Here is a 12338-nt window from a genome sequence, read left to right as displayed (position 1 = left end):
GCGAGAACGCTACCGCACGACCACGAGATGCGGGCTGAGCAATGGCATGTCAATATTGTCCTAAGACAGGTAACAAATGGTTCAAATGGCTCTGAATACTATGGGACTTAACATCTGAGGTCATCAGTCCCCTAGAACGTAGAACCACTTAAACCTAACTAACCTAAGGACATCACATATATCCGTGCCTGAGGCAGGATTCGAACCTGCGACCGTAGTGGTCTCGCGGTTCCAGACTGTAGCGCCTAGAAACGCTCGGTCACTCCGACAGGTAACAAATGGGGACGCAGGATATCCGTGTCATGAGAAACCCTCAGTCACTAACAGCTGAAGTCATACGCCACGGCTACCCACACCATGAAGCCTGGAGTAACACCGTTATGCCTCTCCCCAACATTGGAAGAAGGGGACGTCTGCCCAGCTCGCCGCCGATGGTTGTCTGGTGTACTGCAGCACCATAATTCATAGCTGAACACAATGCGACGCCATTCGTCAGATCGTCAGCAGTTTATCGTCATGACAACACTCCGAACGCACCCACTTGTGTTAAGACTTTAAGGGCAGTCCATGTATCGGGTGATAAAAACTTACTTTGGCTGCTCCTAGTCTTCACAAATGATACGGATTGACATAGAATGTCCCAGACGACAAGTGCAGATTTGAAGGGGTTACGTCGTGCTTTGTGCACAATTCGGCGACCATCCCTTTGTGGTGGTCGAACGGGGCGTTACCGGCGAGTACCTGAAGCTCCCGCGCAGTCCATCATCGGACCACTGTGACATCTGAACGCACGACTAATCTAGATATTTCTGATTCGACCAGCCGGTCAAGTGGACATCTATAATGACGCTATTTCCATCTCTGTCGGGTTCTAATAAAGCTATGTTACACGAGTACGCTGCATCTTCGTGTCCTTCATAGTGATCACTTGACCCTGTTTAGCCTCTTACACACCACGCCAGATCTGGCAACAACACTAAACTGGAACAACACTAACGCAATCTCCGTTCTAACCGTCTCAAAGAATTGCAACGTCAGTACGCACTTACGTTGATATCCGATCATGTGTTCTGCGGGTTTCGCTTTTTTGTCAGGCAGTTTATACCGACATTGCACCTTGAATGATTTGCGCAGTGCCTTATGCCGGGTGCCTCAAAATGATTAGGGGATTCTAAAGCTTTCTACCGTTTATTACATTCAGCTTAAAATTATAAATAATACATCAAATGAATGAGCAAGTAAAACAGTTTTTCCTACAAGTGTCAGTGTGAGCACCATTCGCCACAATGCCCAGGTCGAGTAGATAGGAAGTCCTTCCTAAACCTTGATCATTGTGTGTGGAGCAATTGTTGCGACAACTGCTTCAGTTGTATTTCTCATGTCAGTAAGTCAGCTGGTAGCGGAGGCACATACACATGATCTTTAAGAAGCCCCAAAGGTAAAATTCGCAAATTATCAAATGGGGTGAACCTGGGAGCCACACGAAACAAGCTATGTCATCCAGGCCCTTGTTACCAATCCTGCGACTGGGTACAGCATCGTTTTACCTATCAAGTACTGAGTTCTGCCAGTAGGCTGCGCCCCATATTGCTGCCATAGCGAATCAAAATAATAAAAAGTTACAGTTGCTTCACCAAAAAAGGAATGTCCCTAAATTTTTCCCACGATATGGCACAAGAAACATTTAATTTAAGGGAGTCTCCTTCTCGGGGGATTATCTGACCCCAGATGTGCACATTACGTGTGTTCACATGTCCACTTAGACGAAATTCTTGTTCATCACTGAAGAGGACATGACCCAGGAAAGTTGTTTGTTTGTAGACTCCAGAGCTTGTAACAGGTATACAAAATCTGTTTGAGTTGCTATTCCGTTTAAAGTATTGTTTGTAATTGTTAGTTGAATGTAGTAAATGCTACAAAGTCTAAAAAACCCCATATTCCATTTGAAACTCCCGCTATTAACACTTAATATATTGTATTTTCCGTAAACAGTCATACGCAGCCAGACTGAACCTTACACTCCGCAATGCAGTGTTGCGGACCAGGACTGGATCTCAGACCCTTGTATTTCCACAGCGTTGCCCGCAAAACGCAGCGTTTAGAGTTCGGTCGAGAACACAGTTTGAATGTGCCAGGTAAGGTTCTGCAGCTTTTAAATATGCGAAGGATCCCCAGATACAATACCAGAATGCTGTTTGCCCTTTCTCAAAAGGAGGAGGAAGTTAAAATAAATGGTTCAAATGGCTCTGAGCACTATGGGACTTAACATCTGTGGTCATCAGTCCCCTAGAACTTAGAACTACTTAAACATAACTAACCTAAGGACATCACACACATCCATGCCCGAGGCAGGATTCGAACCTGCGTCCGTAGCAGCTGCGCGGTTCCGGCTCTAACCTGCTTAGTAGTTAGATTTTGTTAGGCCTTTTTAGATTCTGTGGGGATTGTGAATTACGCCATTCCATTGACTAACACTTTGTTTCTGGACTTTGACGTGAAACCAAGGTGACTTCACCAGTAAAAATGTCGTTGAAAAGCTCCTCGCCGTTCTTGTCGTACCCAGTGAGAATAGTCAGTGCAGCTGCTATTCATTGGTTTTTGTGTTTATCCGTCAAAAGTGGAGGAATCCACCTGACACACAATTTCCTATTGCCCAAATCACCACTAACTGTGTGACAAAGAATTCTTCGTGAAATTTTGGGAAGTGCCAAGATCAATCGACCCTTAGTGATACGTCTATCCTTGATATGAGTTCCTCAGTCAGAAGTGAAGGTCTGTCTGGATGGTCTTCGTCATGAATATTCAATTGCCCGCGATTAAAAATGATGCACTATCACGTACTGAAGTTTCATACACCACATTTCCATACACATCGGTCATCTGTCAGTAAATTTCGATAGGGCGGAAGTTTCTTTTGTATTCACAAACCGTATTACATCATGTAACTCACAAGGGTCGGGATTGTTTATTTTGCAAATTTAGCAACAACAAAAAAATCAGTAAACAACCGTCACTGCTCCCTGTTAATCCCGTTGTTTCTCCTACGGTCAGGAAAGTCTTGACAACGGCAGGGATAGGAGGGAGAACTGCGTCAGATCAGAACACACTGTACTTCTAGAAAGAATCCGGTAGTTATCGTATGGAACAGACACTGCACCCGCCCGGTGTCCGCGCTTCTTAATACGACCGCTTCTTTACCCACACGTTTCCAGAAAGCTTTTGACGCAGTACCTCACAAGCAGCTAGTAATCAAGTTGCATGCTTATGGAATATCCTCTCAGTTATGGGACGGGCTTCGTGATTTCCTGTCTGTGAGATGACTGTTCGTATTAATACACGCAAAGTCATTGAGTAAAACAGAAGTGATTTCTGGCGTTCCCCAAGGGAGTGACATAGGCCATCAGCTGTTCCTTATCAATATGAACAATTTAGGAGACAATCTGAGCATCCGTCAGAGCTTGTTTGCAGATGACGCTGTTGTTTATCGACTAGTAAAGTCACCATGATATAAGAACAAATTGAAAAAAGATTTAGAAAAGATGTCTGTTTGGTGTGAAAATTGGAAATTGACCCTGAATAATGAAAAGTGTGAGGTCATCCACATGAGTGCTAAAAGGAATTCATTAGACTTTGGTTACACGATAAATCAATCATATCTAAAGGCCGTAAATTCAACTAAATACCTAGGAACTACATTTACAAACAACGTAAATTCTGAATGGTGGGCTCCATGTGGTTCCCAAGTTGTGCAGCTACCGTAAACCATAAAATTACAAAATAAGCAGCAACCAGTCGCAAAATCATGTTTTCTTTATTTACTTTTGCAAATCGATTTCAACCGATTAACAGCTATCATCGGTGCTAAAAATACAAGAATAAAAATAAAAATAATTAGTAACAGTCACCAAATGAATAAATGTACATAAAGCAACGTAAAACCAATTAAATGTATATAGACGTATCAAGCAATTTAAAATGCACATACAAATTTACCTTTCAAGGAATATGTGCCCTGAATAGTAAGACTGTCTTAACGAGACGTCAAACATTGCCCTGAATAGTAAGACTGTCTTAACGAGAGGTCAAACATAAAGTGATACATCGAGAATTGACTATGACAACGAGAAACCATAAGGGGGCGTTGCAAAGCAAACCCGCCCTCTAAGCGAAAAGATACACCTAAAATAAAAAAAGAGAAGGAGAAATGACATACAAAGTGAGGTAAAAAATAATGATAAAATACTGAAATATTTACAAGAAATGGATATATTGACAAAGATTTTGTCAACCACATAGTCCAGTTACAAATTAGTAAAAAAGGAACAAACATAGTTCACTGTTGTTAATTATTTTTGTTTTTATTCTTGTATTTGTAGCACCGATGATGGCTGTTAATCAGTTGAAACCGATTTGCAAAAGTAAATAAAGAGAACATGATTTTGCGACTGGTTGCTGCTTATTTGGTAATTTTAACGTAAATTCTAACGAACACATAGAAAATGTTGTGATGAATGCGAACCAAAGATTGTGTTTTATTGGCAGAACAGAAGATGCAACAGCTCTACTAAACAGACTGCCGATACTACGCTTGTCCGTCTTGCGGAGTACTGCTGCGCGGTGTGGGATCCTTTCCAGATAGCATTAACGGAGTACATCGAGAAAAGTGAAAGAAGAGCTGCTCGTTTAGTATTACAGAGAAAAAGGGGAGAGAAAGTCACGGACATATACAGGATTTCCGGTGTACATCATTAAAGCAAACGAGTTTCTCGTTGCGAGGAGATGTACTCACGAATTTCAATCACAAACTTTTTGCTCCGTTGTGAAAATGTGTTCCTGATGGCGACCTACACAAGGACAAACGATCTTCATAATACAATAAGGGAAATCAGAGCTCGCAGGGAAAGATATAGGCGTTCATTTTTTCTGCGCGCTGTTCGAGGGTGGAATAACAGAGACTTGTTGTGTAGGGGATTCGATGGACCGTCTGCCAGGCACTTAAGTCTGATTTGCAGAGTATCCAAGTAGATGTAGCCGTAGATGTAGATGTAGGGTAAGTATGCCGGGCCCATAACGACGAGGGTTCGGTGAGCGGCCCAGCATGGATGTGGTTCTTAAGCAGTTTACCGCACCTCTCCAGCTCAATACCGGTCTGGTTCCCATGTTACGCCCCAGATATACGATACGAAATGGTTTCGAACGTTTTCTCACACTGATACTCAAAATTTATTCTATACGTGGGGTGTGTGTGAATAAGGGATCCCCTCAGCTGTTCGGTATCTCCAAACGGCATTAGCAAATCAGCATTAGATGCAGCCTTAACTATACCTGTGCAACCCGTGGACAGGCCTCCCTGTTGGTTAACCCGTCGGTCATTAGCGAGTATTTCAGCGATGGCTGCAGTTCGCCTTTCACCATTTGCTTGCACGCGGCGCGTGTCGCCGTCGGGCGCCGCAGCAGGTGATGGAAGGCCCCCGTTCGAGTCTCAGGGCCGGTCGTGCCTTCGGACCAGCAGCCGGACTGCGGAAACACGGCCCGGCGAGCCTTGAGAATGCCTCACCACCTGGCCAGACAATGCACGACTTGTGCATCGCACACACACTCTCTCTCTCTCTCTAATGCGTCCAGTGAGTAGAACGCCTCAGCCGTTAGGAGACGCACGAGGCACGTAGCTGTTCCTCTAGCAATCAAGGAGAGCAAGACGAGGTGGAGGCCACGAGAGATAGCCAGCAATCTGGTGGATGAGAATCCGAGCTATGGTTCCTTCTCTCGTTACACAGACGTCCATGGACTTTCTCTCAGTTTTTTCTGCAGTCGTTTTCACTTTGGTCCGCATTTATGAGCTCCAATTTTACGTTTTTCAATCGAAGATGCATTTGTGATTTCAGTCACTGTGTTATTCCACAAATGTGTGCATCTAGCGACTGCATGTAATCATAATATCAACTGTAACAATAAAGATGTCAAGAAACCGACGAACACACACATAAACACACGGCCGAGTCCGAGTGTGTGTATACAAAACGTCATCAAATGAAACACTGGTCTGAACGCTACAGTGCTAAACTTCATGGTGCTATTGGAGGCAGTACGTCGTTTGCCTTCCTCCGACCTTCGAGCTGACTTACCCATACTGCTATACACTGTAGCGGCAAAGAAACTGGTATAGGTATGCGTATGAAAGTACAGAGATATGTAAACAGGTCGAATACGGAGCTGCGGTCGGCAACGCCTATATAAGACAACAAGTGTCTGGTCTAATTGTTATATTGGTTACTGCTCCTACAATGGCAGGTTACTAACATTTAAGTGAACTTGAATGTGGTGTTATAATCGGCACACGAGCATTGGGACACAGCAGCTCCCAGGTAGCGATGAAGTGGGGATTTTCCCGTACGACCATTTCATGACTGTACTGTGAAAACATCAGATCTCCGACATCGCCGCGGCTGGGAATACATCCAGCAAGAACGGGACCACCGACGACTGATGAGAATCGTTCAACGTGACAGAAGTGCATCCCTTCTGCAAATTGCAGCAGATTTCAATGGTGGGGCATCAACAAGTGTCAGCGTGCGAGCCATTCGACAAAATATCATGGATATGGGCTTTCGGAGCCGAAGGCCCAGTCGTGTATCCTTGAGTACTGCACGACAAAAAGCTTTACGCCTCGCTTGGGTGTTTCAACACCGACATTGGACTGTTAATGACTCGAAACTTGTTGCCTCGTCGGACTAGTCTCGTTTCAGATTGTACCGAGGGGACGGACATGTACGGCTATGGAGAAAATCCTCATGGATCCATGGACCCTTCATATCAGCAGGGGACTGTTCACGCTGTAATCGTGTGGGTCGTGTGCAACTGGAATGATATGGGACCTCTGATACTTGTATATAGGACTCTGATGGGTGACACGTACGTAAGTATTCCGTCTGACCATCTGCATCCATTCATGTCAATTGTGCATTCTGACGGACCTGGGCAATTCCAGAAGGACAATACGATACCCCACACGTCCAGAATTGCTACAGTGTGTCTCCTTTGCGCATTTCTTGTGGAATACCTGTTACTAGCACACGTGGGCTAACTTTCATCAGGAGCCTATACTCCAACGCCATTGGAGACAACACGGTGTCGAGTGTAGACTCTTGATGATGTGCTACTAACAAGGATCCCACAATAAATGCGCCAAGGAAATCAAATACCCTTTATGCAATAGTGGGGCCTGAAGATGGCGGTAGCATGCCGCCGAAACTAGTCGTGTGATAGAATGAAGACTTTCTCAAGATACAGCTGTGGTGGTACTATTTGTCATGAATATTCAGCTGTAGTTCCTCGTCAATGCAATAAGAAGGACACCCATACATTTCGTTTATTATAATCACTCAACTAAACAAAGACGGGGAATAAGTAGAAATGGTGTCTTTAGATACAAGCCTAATATTAAGCCTTAAATCACAGATATTAATAAATTTGTTCTACAACACATTTCGTTCATTGTACAAACGCAGCTAGAGAAATACGGGGAAAAAGTAGATATGTTGTATTTACAGGATTCCTTCCAGTCGTCTACATCTACATCTACATCTACATCTACATGATTACTCTGCAATTCACATTTAAGTGCTTGGCAGAGGGTTCATCGAACCACAATCATACTATCTCTCTACAATTCCACGCCCGAACAGCGCGCGGGAGAAACGAACACCTATACCTTTCTGTTCGAGCTCTGATTTATCTTATATTATTTTGAAGATCATTCCTACCTATGTAGAATGGGCTCAACAAAATATTTTCGCATTCGGAAGAGAAAGTTGGTGACTGAAATTTCGTAAGTAGATCTCGCCGCGACGAAAATCGTCTTTGCTTTAATGACTTCCATCCCAACTCGCGTATCATATCTGCCACACTCTCTCCCGTATTACGTGATAATACAAAACGAGCTGCCCTTTTTTGCACCCTTTCGATGTCCTCCGTCAATCCCATCTGGTAAGGATCCCACACCGCGCAGCAATATTCTAACAGAGGACGAACGAGTGTAGTGTATGCTGTCTCTTTAGTGGACTTGTTGCATCTTCTAAGTGTCCTGCCAATGAAACGCAACCTTTGGCTTGCCTTCCCCACAATATTATCTATATGGTCTTTCCAACTGAAGTTGTTCGTAATTTTAACACCCAGGTACTTAGTTGAATTGACAACCTTGAGAATTGTACTATTTATCGAGTAATCGAATTCCAACGGATTTCTTTTGGAACTCATGTGGATCACCTCACACTTTTCGTTATTTAGCGTCAACTGTCACCTGCCACACCATACAGAAATCGTCGTGTGGAGTGATACAAGAAATCCTCGGGAAATCTGTATCTGGGAGTCGTATTTAGGCGCGATCCTTCCAAAAGCGAGTTTTCTAAATGTGGAGAAGAGTTCCTCTTGAGTGTGAGTACACCTGACTACAAGGACTAACTTGCTGCAGCACATATCGCGAATCGTACGTGCGTTGTGCGTGGAACGACACGTCAAGGAGGATGACCGTTAGTTGCGACGTGCGCGGCGTCGGAACGTGTCCGTCGAGCGGGCCTGTACAAATCGTAAAGTAACGGCTAGGTTGAACGGCCTGCGACGTGTTTGGAAATGCTTAGTATGCGCGGAACCCCGCGCGCCGCGTCCTGCCGTACTGCTCCTCCTAGCACGAAGCACCTGTCCCAGTGGGACACCTGCTCACTGCGGAATGGACTATGAATGAAGAATGGCGAAGCCGTCTAGCCCATTACTGTGGCTGACGTGTTCGGGGAATAACTTCGGCATTGTTTTCATGGAGATTACTTGCCATGAATATTCTCCACACATTATATCAGTCTTTTGCATACTCTTAAGGGAGACTATACCGTTTAGTGTGAGATTCGACCGCACATGTTAGGAGCCAGACTGAATGCGAACGCATCACAACATTTTTTGAGAATCTGAGAAATCATTCAAATCATAGTGTGACTGGATGCAGCCATGACGTCTTCATTAGCACAGTGACTTGTAAAACTTTATGTAGTGAAAATTCTAAGCTGACGGAAACGAAACTGCAACACCAGGAAGGAGTTGTGCGACATAAGAGGAAGTTGGTAGGCGTGTTTCTACATCTGAAGGATGATGTCTGCTCACATTTAACACCAGTCGTATAAGAGTGGCGCTAGTAGTGCCACAATGAGGATGCATATCAGGTTTGCTTTAAACACATGCTATAACGGTCGTGAGCGTAAGTTCCGCACTGCCGCCTGATAAACAAAGTAAGAGCCTACGGAATATTAGACCAGCTGTGTGGCTGGATTGAAGAGTTTTTAGCAAACAGAACACAGCATGTTGTTCTCAATGGAGAGACGTCTACAGACGTTAAAGTAACCTCTGGCGTGCCACAGGGGAGTGTTATGGGACCATTGCTTTTCACAATGTATATATATGACCTAGTAGATAGTGTCGGAAGTTCTATGCGGCTTTTCGCGGATGATGCTGTAGTATACAGAGAAGCTGCAGCACTAGAAAATTGCAGCGAATTGCAGGAAGATCTGCAGCGGATAGGCACTTGGTGCAGGGAGTGGCAGCTGACCCTTAACATAGACAAATGTAATGCATTACGAATACATATAAAGAAGAATCCTTTATTGTATGATTATATGATAGCGGAACAAACACTGGTAGCAGTTACTTCTGTAAAATATCTGGGTCGGGTTGACAGAGGAGATAGAGAAGATCCAAAGGAGAGCGGCGCGTTTCGTCATAGGGTTATTTGGTAAGCGTGATAGCGTTACGGAGATGTTTAGCAAACTCAAGTGGCAGACTCTGCAAGAGAGGCGCTCTGCATCACGGTGTAGCTTGCTGTCCAGGTTTCCTTAAATAACGTAACTATCCGGCGAACGGTCCGGACACTTGGATGATGTCGTCCAGAATACCGAGCAGCATACATAGTCCACGCCCTTGGGCATTTTGATCACAATAGCCATACATCAACACGATATCGACCTTTTCCGCAATTGGTAGACGGTCCATTTTAACACGGGTAATGTATCACGAAGCAAATACCGTCCGAACTGGCGGAATGTTACGTGGCACCACGTGCTTCTAAGTTTGTGACTATTAGAGCGCCATCTATCAAAAAGCGAAAAAAGTGGTCCAACTAAAACATTCATACTTCTTTACGTACTGCACGAATATGTAATATACAATGTGGGTTTCTATTTAAAAAAACGCAGTATATCCGTTTGACCTATGGCAGCGCCATCTGGCGGGCCAACCATAGCGCCATCTGCTTTCCCCTACAAGCTAGACGAGTTTCGTTCTTTGTAGTTTTTTCGTTTGATGCTTATTTCGTGAGATATTTGGCCCGGTCACTATCAATGGACCTCCCTGTGTATGTCGTTATTCAAAGATGAGAAGATATCTGAGTGATGTGTTCTGCGATTAACCGCTCTGGCAGCATACTGCTCACTGCCCGGGCTGGTGCCCCGGTAGATTTCACCCACTGTAAATTGCGGCTTTAGTGTCGCCTCGCCTTGGCAGAAGGCAAGACCTGCAGAGTGTTTACGAGCGACAGCAGAGTCCGGGCGCCAGCCGTGTGGGCCGCTCGTTAGCGACCGCGGCCGCCGCTTTCTATTGAGTGTGAGTGCGGTCCTCGGTTTCTGCGCGCCGGCGCGTCCCTCGTGGCTGTCAATGGAGAGAGAGCCCGCGCGTTCCAGCGGCCGTGTCGTCATCTGAGCAAACTCCTCAGCAAGAGTGGCGAGCCTCTCCATTGGTCACCCGTCCCGCGCGCCACAGCCGGCGCCGCGCCGGGTCGCCGACTGCTCGCGTGCCCAGAGTTGGCAGACCTGCAGCGGAACAGTCGGGCACGGAGGCGTGCTCAGGTAGACTGTGACTCGTATCCTGAATTGAAAGTGATTCTGCGACATTTGATACCTACATCAACACTCCAGCACGCAGAATCTGCTCTGTAGGAATCAACATGGATTCCGGAAACAGCGATCGTGTGAGACCCATCTCGCTTTATTTGTTCATGAGACCCAAAAAATATTAGATACAGGCTCCCAGGTAGATGCCACTTTCCTCGACTTCCGGAAGGCGATCGATACAGTTCCGCACTGTCGCCTGATGAACAAAGTAAGAGCCTACGGAATATCAGACCAGCTGTGTGGCTGGATTGAAGAGTTTTTAGCAAATAGAACGCAGCATGCTGTTCTCACTGGAGAGACGTCTATGGACGTTGAAGTAAACTCTGGCGTGCCACAGGGGAGTGTTATGAGACCATTGCTTTTCACAATATACCGTGTGATCAAAAAGTCAGTATAAATTTGAAAACTTAATAAACCACGGAATAATGTAGATAAAGAGGTAAAAATTGACACACATGCTTGGAATGATATGGGGATTTATTAGAACAAAAAAAAAAAAAAAACGAAGTATTGGTAGACGCGAGAAAGATCTCTTGCGCGCGTCGTTTGGTGATGATCCTGTGCTCAGGAGCCACTTTCGTCATGCTTGGCTTCCCAGGTCCCCAGACCTCAGTCCTTGCGATTATTGTCTGTGGGGTTACCTGAAGTCGCAAGTGTATCGTGATCGACCGATATCTCTAGGGATGCTGAAACACAACATCCGACGCCAATGCCTCACAGTAACTCCGGACATGCTTTACAGTGCTGTTCACAACATTATTCGTCGACTACAGCTATTGTTGAGGAATGATGGTGGACATATTGAGCATTTCCTGTAAAGAACATCATGTTTGCTTTGTGTTTGTTATGCTAATTATTGCTATTCTGATCAGATGAAGCGCCATCTGTCACACATTTTTTGAATGTTTGTATTTCTTTGGTTCTAATAAAACCCCATGTCATTCCAAGCATGTGTGTCAATTTGTACCTCTCTATCTACATTATTCAGTGATTTATTCAGTTTTCAAATTTATACTGACTTTTTGATCACCCGGTATATAAATGACCTAGTAGATAGTGTCGGAAGTTCCATGCGGCTTTTCGCGGATGATGCTGTAGTATACAAAGAAGTTGCAGCATTAGAAAATTGCACCGAAATGCAGGAAGATCTGCAGCGGATAGGCACTTGGTGCAGGGAATGGCAACTGACCCTTAACATAGACAAATGTAATGTATTGCGAATACATAGAAAGAAGAATCCCTTATTGTATGATTATATGATAGCTGAACAAACACTGGTAGCAGTTACTTCTGTAAAATATCCTGGAGTATGCGTACGGAACGATTGAAAGTGGAATGATCATATAAAATTAGTTGTTGGTAAGGCGGGTGCCAGGTTGACATTCATTGGGAGAGTCCTTAGAAAATGTA

This window comes from Schistocerca piceifrons, chromosome 4, assembly GCF_021461385.2.
Source record: "Schistocerca piceifrons isolate TAMUIC-IGC-003096 chromosome 4, iqSchPice1.1, whole genome shotgun sequence".
In the NCBI taxonomy this organism is placed as follows: domain Eukaryota; kingdom Metazoa; phylum Arthropoda; class Insecta; order Orthoptera; family Acrididae; genus Schistocerca; species Schistocerca piceifrons.
This window is presented reverse-complemented; position numbering follows the sequence as displayed.